Below are 22,144 nucleotides of genomic sequence, written 5' to 3'. Positions count from 1 at the left end.
GACTTGCTATGGACAATAAATTAGAGAGGGTAATTGAACATTTTTCCATTTATTGATGATTAGATTTGAGATGTGCAATCTGTTTCCTATTAAAATCTAATGTTCTAGAAAACATTTTTTGAAAAAAAACACTAGACAGAACACTAATAAATAAGTTTCTATCTTCATTAAAATATCTACCTTATACTCTCTTGGCCAAGCAGCCACTGTTAGGCCAGATTAATTGAAAAAGGTGAATTATGTATATCCCCTAGTTTCCTATTTAAGTTTCAGACTTGGTCCTTTTTCTCTGATAATTAAAACATTATCATTAAGAGGCTGGACTTGAAATTATTTCCATCTGATTGCTGAGAGCTCCCATTTTCCACAGGAATGAGAAAGTATCCTGATAAAAGGTAAGATCATGATTATCATCATCCTCTTTGTCATCATGACAGTGCATTCTCACTGAGGAAAAGACCATTTTGAGATTGTAAGCATCTATGAATTTTCATAGCTCTGCCTTTCAGTTTCCATATATATATTTTTTAAATGCTTGGGAGTTTCCGTAGGAGAGGTTAACTCTGCTTATCCTTTTGATGTGATAGGTAAGCTGACTTTGTGGGAACAGATTTCTTTTATACTCCATAGTCATAAAGATATCATATTCCCATTTCTCTGTGGGATATGATTACATAGAAGGAAACCACAACAAATCTCTTACCATATATTGACATTATGCGCTATACTAATCATATTCATGACTCACTATTAGTATCCTGCTGCCATGTCAAGCTGAATCAAAGAGATGTCAGAATAATTCTAACTACAACTACCACTGAGATTTCCTTTGAACTCACTGCTGCATATTTATGAGTAAATACATTGTTTTTGTTGGGTTACCTCTGGAAAATATTATTAAATAGGGAAGGAGCTTGTGTAGGCCAAATTCCTTCAAGCAGGAGAACATATTCAATGACTGTGAATTCTGAATTGGTAGTATTTTTCAGGCTAAAATCCATCTGAACAGAGATGAAAAGATTTCTATTCCTATTTTTATGATGGAGTTATTGAAAGAGGATAAATTAAAGCATATATGGAGTTTCTGCCCTTTTTTTTTTTTAATTGTCTATACTAGAATGAGATTGACTTCCCAAGCCACAAATAAAAGTCACCTTCAGCTTCCTGCAGCATGTCACTGAGAATGGAGCACCATTCTGATCTTGAGGCAGCTCAGTTGCTGCCCTGACATTTTGCTGATCCCAGGCTCCCTAAAGAAGCTGCTGGCTGGGACGACTCCTTAAGTAGCCTAATCCCCTGGGCCCACAACTGAAGAGCCTGCCCAGCTCTAAATATTGCCTCTGCCTGGAACCCTGTTCAGACAATCTTTACTGCCCTCCTGGATACCTGTTGATATTAATTCAACCTGGATCTAGGCTGAGTTTTCCATACTCTTTGGAGCCCCAAATGTTGAACTTCTGGCCTTGGGAATCAGGTCTAGGACTGCTCAATATTTAATACCCCCAGTCCCAGTCCTTTTTGTTCCCAGTTTCCTTCCCGGCCCATCAGCTCAGGCCTTGAGCAGGTAGCACCCGAATTGTGACAGGCATATGCTCAGGAAAGGAGAATTGCAAACAAACTTGAATCTGTGGTCTCAACAACTAGGTAGGCAAATCTACTTCTAAAATCTATCAAAATAAATCTAAAGGTTTTAAGTTTCATTTTCTGTTTACAGCTTTATATATTTTATGTATTATGCACCCTTCTATTTACATTGATAATTGAGAACTGATTAGATTTCCAGATGCATTATAGTATGTGATTAAATTATAAGCCACTGGGTGTCACTCTTAAACTGTGCAAATGTGGCTGCAGAAGAGCGTTTTTCGATAGTGAATTGGACGTGGAGAGTTAGAGATCTCACCAGGGATAGAAACCATTTGAACTGTTTGCATAGGTACATTTACAATGTCAGTGAACTACGACAGAGTTTGCCCTTAGATTCCTGTATATTTTCTCTAGACTCATTTTTCAGTGGCAGTTAAACGGGACTAATTATTGGAGAAAATCCCCTCAGCACTAAAAGGACAAAAAGACGTTCATGTATCCATTCAATATGTACATTAATCACACGCTAAAAGTAAGATATTGGGCTAATAAACTGTGGGATTACAAGAAAAAGTGAATTTGCATCATGCATACATTTAACTTATACAACCGTGATAAAAGAAAATGACAGAAAATTCTTCCTGTTACTCCACTCAATGAATTTGTACCTCAGATTAATTTTTCCTACTGCCTATCAACCTTAAGCCCAGGCTTTTACCTTCTGCTTGGAGACACTGGGGCTGGGATTATGCAAACTGCATTCTCCAGACTTCTTTGCTGGCTGGCTTCTGGTTAGGTTCTGCTGACTGGAGGCATTGGCAGGAGATTAGAAGTTCGTAAGAAAGCAGGAGGAATATTCTTGTTTTCAGTTCTAGTCAGCTTCCCTTCATTGGTAGCATTCATGTAGGACTCCAGCCTCCAGCTTATCTCAGCATATCTAGCATCAGTTCTACTGCGGCCCCTTCAGAGGTGCCAGTAGCAACTGTGCCATACTTCCTCTTAGAACTCCTATCAGAGGCCAAGTAGCAATCATGTGTTGTCCCCATCAGAGGTCCCAGCACCAGCTGAGCAGTGACACCTTGGGGGTCTGAGCATCTGCTCTGTGGAGACACTCCCTGCAAACTCCCAGGTTCTGGTAACACCATTTCTGCTCTTACACCTCCAGCCCTAAGAGTGGTAGCTGCTTTGCAAGCTACTAATACCAGGGTAACCTTAGCAACCTTTCCCCCTCTTTCTGCCTTCTAGTCCTGTGTAACTGATCCCCTGTATAAAATCATCTCTCTCTGAAACACCTAGCATGGCTTCTCTTTTCCTGATAGGGTACAGACTACAGTGACCATGAGATGAGAGACATGAATGTTCTCTTTCTTCATTCAGTATCAGGTTTTGTGTGCTTCTCATGGTTGAGAAATCTTGTAACACTGAATGAGAGTCTAGTGTTTATATTTCTCAAATAATATGGGTCCTAATTACAAGCCAACTGGTGGTCAACCAAAAAACAGTAGAATGTAAGGCTTCATGCAAATAAAGGATGTAGTGATACACTCCCAAACCAGAGGAAACTTGGCCATGTTGTACTTAATGAAAAATGATCTCCAAGTTGCCCTTTTCTAAGAGATTTCCAAGGATGGTTTGACTATATAGTATTTTTGCCTTTCATGTTGACTTTAAAACTGGAACCTCTCATAACACGTGTCTCCATAGTTGAGTAGGACAACTGTTCTTGCCTTAAGGAGCTTACAAACTAGTAGAAGAAATAGACATGTAAAAACAGAGAAAACCATAATTCAAAAAGATACATGCACCCCAATGTTCATTGAAGCACTGTTTACAATAGCCAGGACATGGAAGCATGTCCAACAACAGAGGAATGGATAAAGAAGATGTGGTACATATATACAATGCAATATTACTCAGCCGTAAAAAAGAACAAAATAATGCCATTTGCAGCAACATGGATGGACCTAGAGATTGTCATACCGAGTGAAGTCAGACAGAAAGACAAGTATCATATGATGTTGCTTATATGTGGAATCTAAAAAAAAAAGAGGGTACAAATGAACTTATCTACAAAACAGAAATAGAGTTACAGACGTAGAAAACAAACTTATGGTTACCAGGGGATAAAGTGGTGCGGGGGAAGGATAAATTGGGAGATTGGGATTGACATATACACACTACTGCATATAAAATAGATAACTAATAAGGACCTATTGTGTAGCACAGGGAACTCTACTTAATACTCTGTAATGGCCTATATGGGAAAATAATCTTAAAAAGAGTGGATATATGTATATGGATAACTGAATCACTTTGCTATACACCTGAAACTAATACAACATTGTAAGTCAACTATACTCCAATAAAAATTTTAAAAAGAGACAATACATGGCAGTGTTTGATAGGAGCAACACAGAAGGACATACCCATTTGTCACCTGTTAGACTTCATGAAATAGGTTGGAAGAGTAGAGGGAGAACAGGGAACATTATGCACAAATTCTTCTAGAAATTTCATTCACTTCCTTGCTTAGAGCAAGAAATTATTACGGTTATTGTTATTACTATTTCAGTTTTAAAGACCTATTGGAAGAAGATACTTACCCCGTCATGGAGTTTTGCTTAGTATATTTTCAGTTTGTTTCTCTGATTTTTTTTTTCCCTAGGAAACACATGATTATATTTTCTGGTTCCAATTTCTATCAGCCCCCATCCTTCATGTCTCACTTCTGGAGCTGATGAAATAATCATTGCCCTTTCAGCACAGAATACCAGGTTTAGAAAGACAAGAAAAGAAATCTTCCAGCTATAGTGCTGGGACCATCAGTCCACGGGAGCTTTTGAACCTCAATACGTTTCATCCTCTTACCAGGTCATTTATCTTTGAAAGTGGTGACATACTAGGGTGAGAGATGACCTAATGATGAGGGACATCTTCACAAGTTATCATTTGAAGAAGTGGTTTTTGAAGAATAAGGAGGAGATGTGGGAGGGGGATTAACAGTGAACTCTTTTCTTCAACTACTAAATCTTTTGGGATTCAGCACTTTTTCAAAATATATTTGCCTAAAAGTCTTTAGGGATTCATTTAAAGGCGAGGAGCAAGAGGAAAAGAGAGGGGTTTGAAGCTGAAAAGAGAATATTTGTTGCTTTTTTTTCCCTCACATTATGAGCTTATTTGAACAGTTTTTGTCCTGCCAAGTGACTTAGTTTGAGGGATTTTTCCCTAGTTTTGAATAATGATGGGAGTGTAGTACAAATTTTCCCTGAAAATGCCCCTCCTATTTCTTTGAACTATATCAAAGCACACTCCATGCATAATTCTGTGCATTTATTTCCTCTTTTTATGGCAACTCATTCCAGATGAATGTGACAACCTGAGAGGTACTAATACAATGGAAGTAATAAACTTATTTAAAACGGGTTTTACTTTACCTTAAAACAAAATATCTGTGTAACTATAACTTCCTGAGTAGAATGTAAAGCTTTTTACAAACGAAGGCCCTAATGAGATACTGATATGTTTTGAATATTGGTCCATGAGATTGTTAGAAGAGCTTGGCAATCTTACAACATTACGTTATAGACAAACTTCTGCATGGAGTAATACAGTTCATATACACCTTAATGGGAACCTCCTGGCTCTGACTCACAGCAAGAAATGAAGCCAAACACTCCAGTCTGTAGTACTTGTTCAAGTTTCTGGATTTAAATCTGGAGTCATACTTACTTTGTATTTATTTTCTGAAGTGAACGATATCAGAGTGGCCAGGATTCTAGGTAAGAAATACTAATGGATAGTTAGGAGGCACTTACCTTTCAAAAAAATCAATGTCAAATATTTTCAGAAGGCTAAGCCAGAATAGACTTTATTTTCAAACAGAAAAGACTTAGGCAAGAGCCCACAGAGAGAAAGCGAGTGGAGGAATTTAGCTTTATCTAGAAGTCATCCAAACAGGATATGTGAAGAGGAATAAAGCTAAGTTCCAGATAGGAAAAAATAATTAATGGAGCTAAATCTTAGCCTGTATCTAAAAGAATTTCAAACTTGCAGTCAATTAAATAAAAATGTCAAACCAACTGTTATTATCATTTGTGTTAGACAACTGGTCGATTGACTCATCATTTTACTATCTTATGAAATGAAATTGGGAATAAGTATAATGTTAGTCATATCTGTGTAACATGATTAAATTGCTTCAGGACAATCAAATTAATGTGTTTTACTGTCCCCACAACTGGTTGTGTTAAAAGTAATTTGATCCACAGTGATGAAGCAAAATTCTGTTTTTGAGATGGGCCTCCATGGCTGGTTCAACTAAGGTTATTTTAGTTGTGAAAACACAGTCTCAGTCTCCATGAGCTAAGCAATACAGGTGGTTGGGGCAATTCTCCAAGTACTCTAATTCAGAGAAAACATTGGCTTTTCTGGAAATTACCTGGCTCATTTGACATATATTTTGCTTGAACTAGTTCAATAATTTTTCCAAACGTCTACTTTGCTTTTGCCAGAGAGAGACAACCCTACAATGTCTGTAAACAAAATATAAGCTAGAGATGGAGGATTTTCTTTGCTATAGGGCTTAAATTGGGTTTTTCTGAGCTGCAGTCTCATCTAAAATTAGGAAAAAGATTGTTGATCTAGGTCTGTGTTGCACTGGAAGTGTGTGGAGTGAAATAACAGAGATCTGTAGATGTTCTAGGTTAGGAACCAGAATGCCACAACACTTAGCTTTACAATTAGACTTACAGATACAGGTTTCTCCACACCAATGTTTTTCAAAATATTTATTAATCATTCTTTCCAATAATCAGGATTCTGCTAACCAAGGAAAAGTCAATATTATATAAAGAAAGAAATCTGTAAGATTATAGTAGGAAATTACAAACTTACATACCAGGACAAGATGGCTAAGTTAAATGCCTGAGCGTGAGATGGTATGGAGCGGCGGGGACTGTGGCAAATTGGAGCATTCATGCCCCATCTAAAGGTGGCATCCATTCCTCAGCTTCAACCAGTGCATACAATGTGCAGTATGGTTCCAGTCTTGCCAGACCTTCCATTTTCCAACAAAACTCAGAAACCTAGATCTTTATATGAAATTTCCCCACGTTTATATGTTGGCAACCTCTTGGAGTTTGTGGGGCCCAATTAATAACACCCCCTCTCTTCTCTTGAATTCACTGCCAGTTGAGAAATGACACGGGGGTAAGACAGCCAGAGATCAAGATGTCAACATTATTACTGATAAAGTTGATGGAAGAACAAGGCTAAAATCTGTAAACAAATGTATTTTCTAATTACCACTCTCCTCAGAAGAAAACTTGGATATGCAGAACTGCCTTGTCAGGAGAGAAAGGGTGAAAAAAAGAGGGATGATAGTGCTCTCAGATTGTTAATAGAGTAACTATACCCAATTAAGAAATGAGGACCAATGACTGTCAGGCCAAACCTCCTACCCATCAGGGAGAGAGCTCAGAGACAACTAGAGTGGAATTCTCCCCTGCTGCCACCGTCACACACACATGAAAATATAAGGTAGAAGGCCAGGGAATGGAAGTTCCACCATGGTAACAATTCGTTCATTTTCGAAAATTCTGTGCAAGGCAAACACAACTAGACTCAGCCCACAGATACCCAATTTGCAACCTCTGGTTTGTACTTACTCTGTTTTTAAATTTGTCAGTTAGTTGCAAGTTTTAGGACTAAAATTTTGCAGTAATATTACTGTAGGCATAAATACTAAAAATAAAATTTTCTTTACTTTTATGGAAATTTGGCATATCAGAATACTTTTTGATGGTTTTATGCAATAATTTAGTACTTGTGTCTTCTTCCATAGACCAGATTTTTCCAAAAATGTGTGTCGGGAAATAGCTTTCAGTTGATGTACAGCCCTGTACTCTTTATTTATGTAACCCCATAAAGAAAGCCAGGATTCAAGGTTCACAGCCCCAGTTCTGACTTCACGTTTCTCTCCCACTTCCACTTTAATTTCATATCTGCTAAGACTGTTATTTACCTTCCAGTTTCTGTCCTTGACTCACCCTTCTATTTTAACATCTGAAGTCATTTTCCTGGTGACTGTTCTGACTTCCCCATGATTCTGGTTCCTCCTCCCCTACGCATTTCCAACCATGCTCCCTCAAGGTGCTTTGAGTAAACACTCCACTAGTTCCAACACCAGAGATCCCCCAACACTGTGTGGTTCTCCCATTAGGCTTGCTCCAGACCCTTCAACAGAAAATAGCATTCATAGTTTTTCCATTCTTGGTGGTTCTGGAAATATTTATTAAATACATTTTGAAATGAGTGGACCATTGGCTGAGGCAACAATATTTGTCATAACAGGTACACTCTTGTTATAATGGTTTGGCATTGTAAATGGGTATCTTATTGAGCAGAGAAAGAAAACAAAGTCATCCTTGTTGGAAATATCTGAGGAAAAGATATTTCCTAATTGTGACCGAGTCTCAAGAAGTGTTTTTAAAATCTAGCCTCCATTTTTGTAAAATTCCTTTCTTAGGGTCATAACTGACTTTAAAAAGTCTTCAATTTCATTGTAGCAGTGGTCTGGGCATTTTGGATATGTAGACCTAATTTACTGCTTACCCTTTGGTGTGTTTTTGATTATTCAAGAGCTGCTTTTTTAGGCAAATGACACCCACATATCAAAAGATGACCCTTTCTTTGCACACTATTCCTGGAATTTCCTCATCTGGAGCTTTTTCCCACTAGTGTTCAAGGGAGGTCTAGAGGGTCAGAGTGCTTTGAAGGGGGTGCTAAACAGGATGCTGGAATCCATGCCTGGTGTTGTCCTTTTTTGTTCTAAGATGACCCTGTTGGATAGATTTACTATCTGTGTGTGAGGGCATGGGGAAAAATCTTAGCTCTGGCGTCTCAGTCTGTTCAGCTATGGGCCTTGAACTTCTGCTCTGCCAGCACAACCCAGCAGGGAAGTTAATCTCCACCAAGGCAGACAAATGGCCAGAAGACTTGGCCCTGCCAACCATGAGCTATGCGTGAGTCAGGCTGGAAGCCATAGGTTCTAACTGGGGTGAACCCTAGGCATGCAGCATCTACCAAATCTCGGTTACCAAATGACTTCCATTTATTACGTACCTACCATGGTTTTGTAACTGCACTACATGTTTGTCATATATTCTCTCTTAATTTAATCCTTGACACATCCATAAGCTAGGGACCCTCACAGATGAAGAAACGCAGGCTCAGTATATGGTTAAAGACATACACAAGGTCACACAGCTGGTTAGTAGCAGAGCTAGGATTGTAATCTGGGTATCTGATCCAGTGCCCGTCAAACACTGCCCTGTGGTCTGAACCTACAATTCTGCTTTTACCTAGGCATTCTGTTCAGCATTCTAGTTCTCCATGTGGTGGGGAACCATGGCATTAACCTAGCTTTTCATAAACTCTCCCCAGGTAGATTTAGTGCTGCCATCTATGGGGTGTCCCCGAATATACCTGTACCCTGAACTCTTAGAGACTGTCTTAGTTTGCTAGGATTGTCATAACAAAATACCACAGAAGGGGTGGCTTAAACAACAGAAAGTTATATTTCCCACAGTTCTGGAGGCTGGAAGGCCAAGATCAAGGTGTGGCAGGTTTGGTTTCTTCTGAGGCCTCTCTCCTTGGCTTGCAGATGGCTGTCTTCTTGCTGTGTGCTCTCACATCGTCCTTTTTCTCTGTGTGCGTGTCCTTGGTGTCTCTCTGTGTGTCCTAATCTCCTCTTCTAATTAGGACACTCATCAAATTGGATTCGAGCCCACTCTACCAGTTTCATTTTAACTTAATTACCATTTTAAAGGTCCTGTCTCCAAGTGCAGGTACTTTCTGAAGTACTGGGGGTTAGGGCTTCAACATAGGAATTTGGAAGGTGACACAATTCAGCCCATAACAGGGATTGAGAGCCTGCTGTCCATGAACTGATTACTGAGGTCCTCAGTAGTATATCTGACTTCTCTTGCCTCTCACCCCTGGCCCTGCTGGAACACACAGCCACAGGAAGGGACCCCTTAGAATGTGAAGCCGACTAGAACTTGAAACCTTAGTTTTTGTACCCCATTGCCCCATATCTTGATTTCTGCCCCTTCCCCACTGGCCATTCCACGGAGGGAGGGAGGGAGGGAGAGAGAGAGAGAGAGAGAGAGAGAGAGAGAGAGAGAGAGACACACACACAGAGACCTCAAAACACCTGTTGCTGGGCCCATGACTGAAAAGACTGATGCTTAAGGCCATTCTCTTAACATGGAAATTGTTCTGTGGGCTCCAGTTATATTGCAGATTAAATATATATATATATTTATTTGAAAATATATATATATTTATAATATATATATAAATATATATATATATAAATATATATATATAAATATATATATATAAATATATATATATATATAAATATATATATATTTATTTGAGGCTCTTCATATTTACCTTAAGGCCACTTTTTGACTTTACACCATAAAATGACCCTGATCTCTCAAGCAGACACCTTTATAGGTGATGAGCATTGAAAGTATGTTTTGGGAGATCCTAGCAGTAGAAGGTAGCAGTTATGCACACAAGCTCTGGGTTCAGATTGCCCGGGTTAGTATTTGAGCCCCCCATCTTACTACTAAGTGACCTTGGGCAGGTTTCTTGACCTCTTTGTGTCACATTTTCCATATGTAAAGGGGCAAAAATAATAACGCCTACTTAATGGATTTGTTGTTAGAATTAAATGAGTTAAACATACAATGAAGTTATAATAATGTCTGGCCTATAGTAGGTACTCAAACATTTTAGATCTAATTTTTATTATTAGTGTGTGGGTTTATAGAATTATCTTTATCCTTTAGTGTTATTTTATCCTGGGTAATTTTTATGAAATGCACATATGTGTCTCATTTATGGCATTTTTTAAGTCTACAAAAGATAAAAATTCAACCCAAACTGGTTTACACATGGAAAAGAATTTATTGGCTCTTGTAAATCAAGTAATTCAAAGACACATCAGCCTCAGATATGACTTGATCCAGGGCTCAACTGATGTCTCCAGAATTTACTTTTTCTCTGTACATTTCTCAGCTATGTTGCCTTAATGTTGTCTCCATTCTTGGTGACTTCCTTCTCATGCTTGAAAAATGACTCTCATCAGCTCTTGGAACTGCATGCTTCTACACTGAAATCCAGTGAAAAAGAGTGAGCGTCTTTATCCTAGCATTTCCAAAAAACATTCTGGGGTCCACTCTGATGGGACTGTATCAGCCCATGTGCTCATCTTTTTTTTATATTTATTTATTTTGGGTTGCATTGGGTCTTTGTTGCTGCATGGTGTGTGGGCTTCTCACTGCGGTGGCTTCTCTTGTTGTGGAGCACGGGCTCTAGGTGCTCAGCCTTAAGTAGTTGTGGCACACAGGCTTACCTGCTCCACGGCATGTGGGATCTTCCCGGACCAGGGCTCGAACCCGTGTCCCTTGCATTGGCAGGCAGATTCTTTACCACTGTGCCACCAGGGAAGCCCCCATGTGCTTATCTTTGATTGGATTATTGGTACCATCAGGATGCAGGACTTTGGCCAGGTCTGGGTCATTCATCCCATTCTTGGGTTAAAGGTAGAGTCAACGCCACTAGAAACACATGGATTGAAGGTGGGGAAATTAGGATATAGCTACCAGAAGAAAGATAAAAAGATGACAGACAGCAAAATAATAGATGTTCATAGCATGAATACTTTTAAATAAATTTGGAGGACTTTGAGTGTAACTATGGGGACTCTAGTACAGATCACAGTTCAGTTCAAACTCATTACGTTGGATGACTAATTATGTCTAGCATTATATAAAAGACCACACTAATGCAATTGAGATAAAGGATCTCCTAAATGAGCCAAGTAGACATATGTTAACATACACAACGCTGGGGTATGAAAAAATTTCACATTTTGGTTTCTAAGAATGGAGAAGAGCTCTTTGACTCCTCTTTTTCATGATAGCCACTTTCCTCCACCTGCAAAAAGGGGCCACTTTGGGTGGAATCACTACGTGATTTAAAAATTCATCTCTTCTCCTTTGGGGTGGTATATTGGCCTGGTACTGCTACACTGGAAGAAAGTCCAGACATCTCTCTTTGGATGCTTCTTTACCACTAGATCCTAAGAATTCCCAGTTCAGGCTTAGGCACTGAAAACTTTGCAGAGATAAGCATTCAAATTTGTCGGGCTTTGTTGAGACAGAATAGCCTTTCTACTTGCTTCTAGTCCATTTAAACCTGCCTCACATGGCTACAGGAGCTCTCTGTGGATTTGAGCCCAGCGTGCTTGAATTCTGTTTTGGTGTTTGGGGGTCAAAGCCCCTGTATTTTGCCTCCTTTGTTTAGTACCTCCCTTGGAAACATTATAAAAGAAGTAGTGGTGTGCCTAAGGCAAGAATTCAAGTAGTGCTAGGGCCCCTGACTAAAATGCCATCATAATATCTTTACACCACCACTTAATTGCACCTAATTATACACTGCAAACAAAACTTTTGATAACATTTAGATATAATATTATTGTCTCTAAACTCCAGAATTAAAGTTCCAAAGAATGAATAAAAGGGAAATCAAAGGCTCATTATATTGCTCACTCGCTTGAAGAATATAGATCAGTAGTCTGAGCTGGGCTGTCAAAACCCCTTGTTAAGAACAAAGGAATCTGGCTCAGAGAACCAAACTTGAGTAAAACATCTTAATGGAACCAACTGTTTACTAATATGATTTCCATGGGAGGAATCTGGCCCTAACTCAAATTTTTTTTAATACAAACTAATCTACTAAGGGGATTTGTTTTCTTAACCCAAAGCCTGAAAATCATTTCTGTGAATTACACCACTGTATACAGGGTGACTGTTGTGCATTCCCCCTTGTTAGGAGAAAGAATGGAAAATATCAAATCTTGTCAAATGAAGCAAAGGAAAAAAATTAGTCTTTCATTTGTAGGAGAGAAAATAACACTCTAGAGATTCAAGTGCCTGCTTTGTATTACTACGCAGTCTCTAATTGAGCCCTCCTTCAAAAATCCAACTTTACAACTTATGTCTTAGAAGTTCCATCTAATTTAAAGTACTCAACAATTTAGCATCTGAGAATGTCCCCTTCTGAGCTGGAAGGACTAATGATCAAAAAGAAACATGTGAGATATAGAGATATTTAACTTCTCTCATGCGAGATCAGTGATTTAGAAGGGATTGATATGCCAGTTTTTCCGTATTTTAATGACCTTTCCTGCATGTGGCCTCCCCGATTCCTGTAATAACACTTTGTTTATACAGATAATTTTCTCTCCAGCAGGCACTTTTACATACTTTAATAACCTTTTCTCATAAATCAACTCAGTACACTGTGAAGTTTGATGAGGTACAGGGGCTAGGAAGGGTTCTCTCAAGCCTGCCAACTGGGTCTCTGATTGCTCCACTGCCCCCTCCTGCATCTCCAAGTGGGCTGATATTGGTGTAGGGACCTGGGGGCAGGGCTTGATTGGGCTGGAAGGTCACCCCATAGTAGCCCAGGAGTGAGTGCAAACTCTGTGAGAAACAAGAGTGTTTGAGAAGGTCCCATGTGAAGAAAGCAAAATCTGAATTTTTATCCAGATGGAGTAAGACTTGAGTCAGAGATTCTTGGGTTGGGCTTTGGTTATCTCTTAGGAATCCCATACATTTTATTGACCCAAGCCTCCATTTAGAAATGAAAAAATATCTCCATTGGATGATTCAGGTGAAGTAGATGGTATCCATTTAGTAGCGTGAGACAGAAACAGCTCAAATTGGCATAGATACAAAAGAAAAAATAATGGATGATGTTATTGAGATTACCCAAAGAAGGGCTTCAGGAACAGTCTGATCCAGGTTATCAAATGATGTTAAGCAGCTCTTACTTTTTTCTAATCTCTTGGCATTGGTTCCCACTAGACATTCTCAGCCAAGGTTTTTACACATAGTGAGAAAAATGGCATTTAGTAACCTCCTAATCTTATCTTAATAACTTAGGATCCAAAGGAAGAGAGAGAACTCCTTTCTCTTGGTATGTCTGTATCAAACTTCAGGGAGTATACTGACAGTGGGATTGACAATCCCAACAGAAACACATGGAATGTGGATGTGGATGGATTTTCCTAAGGTGTCGGTGAAGGGAAATGCAAAAATCTGCTGGATTGACCCATCTCTGTCAGCTCTACACTTCTCTTTCCTGTAACCTGCCCAGCCCCCCCATACATATACACACATGCATGTATGCACACACAAACACACACACAGAATGTTGTTACAGGCGTGGCTAAAATATTCTGAAAGGACACTTCATATAGTAAAAATAAAAATACATAGATATGGCATAACCAACAAATTACAGTTCGTGAAGGTTTCATTGTAATACAACAAACAATTCCCAAATGCCACCACTTACCATGTCTTTTATTTCACAACACTATTATTTTTTTCTAACATCTTTATTGGAGTATAATTGCTTTACATAGTTGTGTTAGTTTCTGCTTTATAACAAAGTGAATCAGCTATACGTATACATATATCCCCATATCCCCTCCCTCTTGCGTCTCCCTCCCACCCTCCCTATCCCACCCCTCTAGGTGGTCACAAAGTACTGAGCTGATCTCCCTGTGCTAAGCAGCTACTTCCCACTAGCTATCTATTTTACATTTGGTAGTGTATATATGTCCATGCCACTCTCTCACTTTGTCCCAGCTTACCCTTCCCACTCCCTGTGTCCTCAAGTCCATTCTCTACGTCTATGTCTTTATTCCTGTCCTGCCCCTAGGTTCTTCAGAACCTTTTTTTTTTTTTTTAGATTCCATATATGTGTGTTAGCATACGGTATTTGTTTTTCTCTTTCTGACTTACTTCACTCTGTATGACAGACTCTAGGTCCATCCACCTCACTACAAATAACTCACTTTCATTTCTCTTATGGCTGAGTAATATTCCATTGTATATATGTGCCACATCTTCTTTATCTATTCGTCTGTCGATGGACACTTAGGTTGCTTCCATGTCCTGGCTATTGTAAATAGTGCTGGCAGGCGGATTCTGAACCGCTGTGCCATCAGGGAAGTCCCCGGAGATTATTTCCTAAGGGAGGCCCTCCTCAACCCCCATCAGTCTCTCTTCCCTGCTGACCTAGACTCCCACAGCCTTATGTAACTGCTCCTTCATAGCACCATGCACAGTTTTAGCTTCACACATATTTGTAAGTTCCCTTTCTATAACCCTCTGTTCTATTGAACCTTTCCCTCCTGCCTCATCATTTTATCTCTAGTGCCTACCAGTGCTTGGCATATCTTAGGGGCTCAGTAAGTGTCTGTTGAATAAATAATTGGAGACAGAGGACAAGCCTTAGGAGGGAAGATCAAGGCTTTGTTTTCTACATGTTGAGTAGGAGATGCCCTTAAGACATCCGAGTGGGGATGTGTTTTGAGCAGTTGGTGTGAGGTTGGGATGCCTTTGGAGATGATCATGGCCAATATTTTAAACCATGGGAGTGAATAAATTTGTGAGGGAGGATGTGTGAAATTAGAAGGGAAGAGGGCCCACGACTGAGGAGCAGCCTCAACATGTGAGGGGAGGAGGTGAAACCAGCAAAAGAGACTGAAAAGCAGGGGTAGAGAGAAAAACTGGGGGAGTGTGCGGTCGACGAACCCAGGGAGGAGAGAGATCAAGGAAGAGGGGAGGCTCAACCATGCCATGTGCTGCTAGCAGAACAAGATTGAGGACAGGTCAGTGTCGCGTAGATTGAGCAACTTCGAGGTAATTGGTGACTTTAATCAGAGCAATTTTGGGAGAGTGGCAGAGGGGGAGGCCAGGCCGGAGTAGGCTGAGGAGTAAAAAGTTAGTACCTCTGAGAAGAGCATCCTTGGCAAGCTTTGTGGTTTTTAGAGAGGACCGTGTTTGCTTAGAATAAATAAATTAACAGTTATCTCTGGGACATAGGATTTTGATTTTCTTCATTTTACTCCTGTTGCTCTACCTTCAAAATATGTTTAGAATGTGACCACTTCTCACCACCTCCCTTACTATCTCTCCATCCTGAGCCACCATCATCTCTGACATCGGTGACTGAAGGGCCTTCTAACTGACCTGCCTGTGTCTACCGTGGCCCCCACAGTCTGTTTTTCATACAGCATTCACCGTGTTCATGGGGAATGTGATCAGTCATGCCACTCCTCTCCTTAAAACCCTTCACTGGCTCCTATCATGAAGAGCTAACAAAGCCCACAGAGCTTCCTACAGGGCCATCGGGGGTCTGACCACTGTGTCCTATACTGCTCTCCATCCATCGTGTATCTGACTTCCATTACCCTCTTCTCCTTTCTGTGCTGCAACCACAGTGGCCTCCTTCCTGTTCTTCTAACACACCAGACAAGCTCCTGCCCCAGGGTCTTTGCACTGGTCCTTTCCTCTCCTGTGCACTCTTCCACTAGCTACCAACTTGGCTAACTCAAATCTCTGCTCAGATGTCATCTTCTCATTGAAGCTTATCTGGGCTTCTCTATTTAAAATTTTAACCTATGGGGATGAGGTTGGGAGGAAATGGGTGAGGGTGGTCAGAGGATACAAACTTCCAGTTACAAGACAAATACATTCTGGGATGTAATGTACAGCATGGCAACTATGGTTAACAATACTGTATTGTATCTTTTTTCTTTTTAAATTTTATTTATTTATTTATTTGTTTGGTTTTTTTTGGCTGTGTTGGGTCTTCATTGCTGAACGTGGGCTTTCTCTAGTTGCGGTGAGTGGGGCTCCTCTTCGTTGCGGTGCACAGGCTTCTCATTGTGGTGGCTTCTCCTGTTGTGGAGCACTGGCTCTAGGCACCCGGGCTTCAGTAATTGCAGCACATGGGCTCGGTAGTTGTGGCGCATGGGCTCTAGAGTGCAGGCTCAGTAGTTGTGGCACACGGGCTTAGTTGCTCCGTGGCATGTTGGATCTTTCCAGACCAGGGCTCGAACCCGTGTCCCCTGCATTGGCAGGTGGATTCTTCACCACTGTGCCCCCAGGGAAGCCCTACCTCTCATTATTAACTCAATGTATTAACTCAATTTTGGATATAATTAGTGCAGTTGCTATTATCATTAATGAACTGGGGAAGATGGGGTGGTTGTCTTAAGTAGCCTGAACCAATTAGAGAGGAAGTCCCTGAGGAACAGGGGAGGAGGTGTGCCCACATCCAGAGCAGTCTAGCCATTGGAGGTCCATGGCCCATTAAGTAGCCTGAGATTCTGGGCTCTGTCCAAATAGGTACAAAGATCATTTGTGGTCTAGGCATGTTCTCTTCTTGGGCATCTGAACCAGAATTCCCTGAAAGATCCCCAGGTGGTACTCAGTGGGTCAGGATGTGGATTGAGGTGAGCCACACAGAGGGAACCGAGTAAGGTCCACCCTCCCACAGCCAGAGCCACCCACTGTCTTCTCCAGTGCTGAGCCAAGCCACCTGGGTTTCCTCAGGCCACTGCCAACAGATCTTCCTTGAGTATCCGTTGTCTAAACTGCAGGGTCCCCCACCAAACCCCAGTATTGGGAGCCTGCACCACAGACCCCACCACGGAGAAGGACACTCGTGCTGATTCCATTTCTAAAACATTTATTTTCAGGAAATGTTTGTGCTCGCATGCAAGGAAACTTTGTGGGGTATCTGTGACTGCCAAAGTGACATCTGGCAGGATTAACTGGATCACCAGAGCCAAACAATGAGGACTGGGAAGGCAGCAATAACTGTGAGGCCTGGGCCCATGTGGGGGCAAGATTTTGAGAATGACCACTTAGGTGACAAAATGGGATTCCCACAAACCGCAGCTCTGGTTAGTTTCTGGTCTGGAGCCAGATCCTCGCTCTGATGCAGACGTGGGAGGACGGAGCAGCAAGAGCTGCCCAGCTCATCTGGGAACTCATCCTCCAAGGGACTCTGTCCCTCGTTCTCCTCCCGTACCTGGAGGCGGCAGTCAGCGGGCAGCACCTCTCACAGCACCCCCGCCTACACCTGCTTGGACCACCTGCTCAGAGCTACTCTTTTGCCCAGCCCAGCATACCTGTCCCACCTGTCTGAAGACCCGCCGCACGTTTCCTCGAAGCACACCCCAGAGCTCTTCCTCACTCCAGCCACGCCCCAGCAACTTCTCTATCAGTACCGGGTATAGGGACACGTCCTCCAGGCCCTGTGGGAACCTGTGTGGCCACCAGCCAGCCAGCTATTGGGCCTCAGACCTGTTCCCTGGTCCTGAGTCAGAACCAAAGCCCTATGTGTCCAGGGTCCACTGAACCCCAGCCCTGGTCAGATATGGAAAATGGAGACTTGGAGAGAGTAAATGATTCACTCCTGCTCTTCATCCTTCAGAGGAAGACCCCAAAAGCACCTCAACTATTCATCAAGTCATTGAGTTGTACTGTTAACATCTATGCCTTTCCCTGAATGCAATTTTTGCCTCCATTTATAAAGAGAAGAAAAGCTTTTTAAGAACTGGGTTGACCCTCCTGCATGCACAGACCCAACTGCAGGCAGAGAAGATGGTCAGCCCAGCCCAGACCTTGCTAAGAGTCTGCTCAGAGGCCGTGGGTCTGCTGGCGCTGGATGGGTGCAGATGCTGGGCAGATGAGCTCTGTGTGGTGTTTTAGACAAATATGATGACCTAGAGTAGGGCCAAACAGACAGGAGAGCCCAGGAAGCAGACCTTAGGAGAGAGGAGATACCAGTTGGGCCAGCACACCTGAGGCTGTGGTCAAGGCCATGAGGACCGCAGTGTGGTGGGCACGGTGGCTGTGAAAGCCCCACTGCTGCCCAGCCAGCCTGAGACAAGCCACGGGGAAGCACCCACCGGCCAGCTCCATCATAATCTCCACCAATCCCGATGAACTTGCATCCAATGACTGCCCGGATGTGGTCGAAGTGATCTGAAGAATGGAAAGTCAGCAGTGTGGGGCTTCCAGGGCAGGGGTGGGGGTGATGACTGGCCTCTGTTGATTCCCCTTTTTGCAGCCTGTAGGCCAAACAGGCCAGTTCCTTCATGGCCTGGCACCAAGAGTACCAACTAGAGGTCCCTGAGGTTTGATCTGAAGTGATCCCAGCTGGCTGTAGACTGGACTTCAGATTTGGAGTGGACCCCAGAGCCCTCTGTTTGGGCCATTTCCCACCCAAGATTCACCCTGCCTCCCACTCTCCTTGAGAACCTGTGGGGGCTTCTTTCCCCAGGTGTGGAGGATGAGAGAGGAACAAGAGTACAACTGATGAAGACCCCAGAGACCTAAGGAGCTGTCCAGTCCCTTGGCCAGAGGTAGGGGCAGTGCGCTTTAGGAGCCCCTGCAGAGGCACAGATGGGCAGCACCCAGGCTCTGTATCTGACAGCCTCCCTGATACCCATCAGTATCGCAGTTTTGATTCCGTGGCTCCAATTCCACATGGCACCAAGGTGCTGTGTACCGTCCATTATTGGGTTTTGGGGAGCTGTACCTATTGCCAACAGGTGGGTCAAACCACTGGGGCTCTTCTGAAGTCCTCCCCAAATTTGGACCCAGCTTCAGCTCCAAATCAAGGGTTTTCAGAGAGCCCAGGGTGAGGCTCACCTGCCACAGTAGACACGTTGGCTAACGGGTTGCACTGCAGCACCTGCACGGACAAGGACACCATCACGATGCCACCGTTCTTCTTCTGCAGGGGCGGACCGGTGGACAGTCAGCGACAGTCAGCTTGGCCACCAGCACAGCCAGCTGCCTGTTCACTCTCTCGGCCCCTGTGAGGAAGGTGTTCAGCCCTGGCTTTGAGGTCAGAGTCATCTCTTCTCTGGGTTTGTGTGAATGGAGGAGCCGCAGCCCTGGTCTGGGTGGTGTCTTGGCCCTGGGTTTCCGGGTTTGGAGGAGTATCTTACCACCTAGACCCCCACCTAAGGCTCAAGAGTTCAGGGGCTGTGGACCGTGGGTTTTGGGGGCAGGAGATATTTAACCTGGCCTTTGAGGAAGTTGAGGGAGAAGAGGCTCAGGTTCAAGGTCTCTTGGTTTGAATCTCTTGCTTTAGGTTTGAGGGCCCGGGCAGTCTCTCACCAGAAGCTGCAGGATATCATCAGGAACATTCCGAGTGTTCTTGCACACACCCCGGGCAGCTGAGTGGGAGAAGATGACAGGTGCCTGTGACACTTCTAGGGCTCGCCATGCCACAGCATCCGAGACATGGGATAAGTCCACCATCATGCCCAGGCGGTTCATTTCTGCCACCACCTTCTACAGGGACAGGATGGGGAGAGGGCATCAGGGCTGCATTTATCTTGTGTGCATTTATCTGTAGGGAACAGACGGGGCTGTACATTCATGTGGGGCAGGGTATGGAAACCGGGTCCTTACCTTGCCAAAGCCAGTCAGCCGACTGACACTGCTGTAGAAGGGGTGGATACCCTTTGCTGAGCTCTGTGCCTGGCAGGTTGTCCAGGAGGCAGTCTGACCGGTAGCCATGATTTGGCTACAAGAGCCTAGAAAGAGGTTCTGTTGAACCGTCTACACCTGCAACTCCCTGGTGCGAGAGGAGGGACCCAAACTGGGCTGTGCCTGGCAGTAGGAGGGCCCTTCTGGGGATTCAGTCTTGTCCTGCAAACCTCCATTCCCCTCCCCAACCCAGGTTCACGGCCGGATCCCAGGGGTAAACTTGCTTTGGGCCCCAGCGTGATCTTGGGCAGATCCCTGCCTCACTGGGCCCTTACCATCTGCACTGTGCTCACCAGGGCGTGTTGCAGGTGTGGGTGAGTGTCACGTAGCGCACACCCAGCGCATAGAAGGTACGCAAGATGGAGAGGCTCCTGTCCAGTGAGTGGCCGCCCTCCACACCAATGAGGCTAGCCAACTTCCGGGTATTGTTGAGAGCTGGGGGCAGGTAGGTCAGATGATCATTTTCAGAGGCAGGGGTAGCTTACTGAAATCCCTAACACCCACCACCACCAGTCTGTTTACCTTTTTTTTTGGCCGTGCCGCACAGCATGAGGGCTCTTAGTTCCCCCACCGGGGAACAAACCCGAGCCCCCTGCAGTGGAAGCGTGGAGTCTTAACCTCTGGACTACCAGGGAAGTTCCCCCATCTACCTTTAACTGAGGTCACAAGCTCCAGCTCAGAATAGGAGGCACACGTGAGGCGGATGAGGTCAATTTGCTCCAGGGTGAGGCGCACAGCATCCCGTTTGTGGGTCTGGCATGGGACCTAGGCTGACCAGAACTGAGGGAAGGCCAGGGCTTAGTTTGGGCTTTGGAGCTCCTTGGGCTTCTCATAGCCTCCTCAGCTGGCACAGCACTCTATGCCCAGAAGTCACATGTAATGCGTTGCTTTTTCTGTGGTACTTGGAAGCCCGTCAGGTTGGCTCACTGTGACCCCTGTTCCCCCAGCATCCATGGCATGGCACTTTCTAGGTCACTATGGTAACTTAGTTCCAACGTGACTAACCTGTGGTCTCTGAGGCCCCCAAACTGCCCCACATTCCCCAGCAGCCATGGTGGCACCTTGTGTGTCCCTTTGGTACCTGGGCACCCATGAGCACGTCTTTCAGCCTGTCCAAGCTGGTCTGGCCATGGCTGAAATTGCGCAGATTAACATCCTGTAGCCCGTGGTGGTAAAACTGCCTCAGGACCAGGGGCATGTCGTTGTGGCTGGAGGGAGGTCAAGGCAAATGGGTAGGCTCCTTAGGTCTTGGGATCAGGCAGGACACATTGCCTGGCCTGGGCCAGCCTGGGGGTCCCCCACCTCACACTGTCACACAGACTATACTAGGAGCACCTGAGGCCTGGGCTGAGGGGTTCCCACCAGGGAGGGGATGACAGAGAAGGGGAAGGGCATCCCTAGATGATGGAGAGGACATCCAGGGGTGGTGTGAGGGAGCCTCCCCACTAGCGCTGCATGCTCCAGACCTCCTCCCTTGCCCGGGGCCAGGCTAGGCCCCCAGCGGCCCCCAGCAGCCCCCAGCAGCCCGCACACGCTGCAGCCACCCGTCCACAAGCGGGAAGTCCCGCATCGGGGCCCGCGTGCGCTCCCGCGGACTTGGGGTGCTGGAGGTGCCCGGCGTGGTCTGCACGCGGGTTACCGGCCGCAGCAGCAGACCCAGCAGGAGCAGCAGAAACAGCAGAAACAGCAGAGGCCTCTGGCTGAGTGCGCAGGGACCTTCGAGGCCCCGGGGCCGCAAGCTGCGCAGGGCCAGGCAGGCGGGCAGAGGCGGGTCTGAGAGGGGCGGGCGATGGGGTTCTGCCCGTTGACACAGACCACCCAGCGGCGCGGCCTCGCGAGGGGGGCGGGGTGAGGGAGGGGATACAGAGTCACAGGACCCTGCGACCCGTGTGCGGAGAGCCGCGATCCGCGAAGCCCGGCAGCCACAGGGCGGCACTGCCCTCCCGCCCCCTGCTCAGAGGCAGCTCCCGCGGGCTAAGCTGGCCTCTGCGGAGAGCCCACTCGCCTCCCATCGCGGGTTCCCTCCGCCCCCGCCCCTCTTCCCACTCCCACTGCTCCAAGGGGGCGCCTTAGGTTGCTCTCCCCCGCCTCTAACCTTCCTGTCC

The 22,144-nt window shown here is 44.4% G+C and overlaps 1 pseudogene across 1 annotated transcript; it reads right to left on the bottom strand.

The window, feature by feature from the left end:
* Window positions 1–17,307: 17,307 nt before the first annotated feature.
* Window positions 17,308–21,759, bottom strand: LOC309805436 (dipeptidase 2-like; annotated as a pseudogene). The gene is made up of 10 exons: window positions 21,584–21,759; window positions 21,121–21,247; window positions 20,690–20,819; window positions 20,324–20,474; window positions 19,962–20,024; window positions 19,665–19,841; window positions 19,191–19,275; window positions 18,446–18,521; window positions 17,663–17,798; window positions 17,308–17,562 (listed from the first exon to the last, which is right to left on the bottom strand). The product of its transcript is annotated as a dipeptidase 2-like (transcript).
* Window positions 21,760–22,144: the final 385 nt, after the last annotated feature.

Source organism: Mesoplodon mirus (assembly GCF_964341445.2).
Source record: "Mesoplodon mirus genome assembly, chromosome: 5".
NCBI classification, from domain to species: Eukaryota; Metazoa; Chordata; class Mammalia; order Artiodactyla; family Ziphiidae; genus Mesoplodon; species Mesoplodon mirus.
The sequence above is the reverse complement of the archived record's forward strand: the minus strand, read 5'-3'. Positions and strand labels throughout refer to the sequence as shown.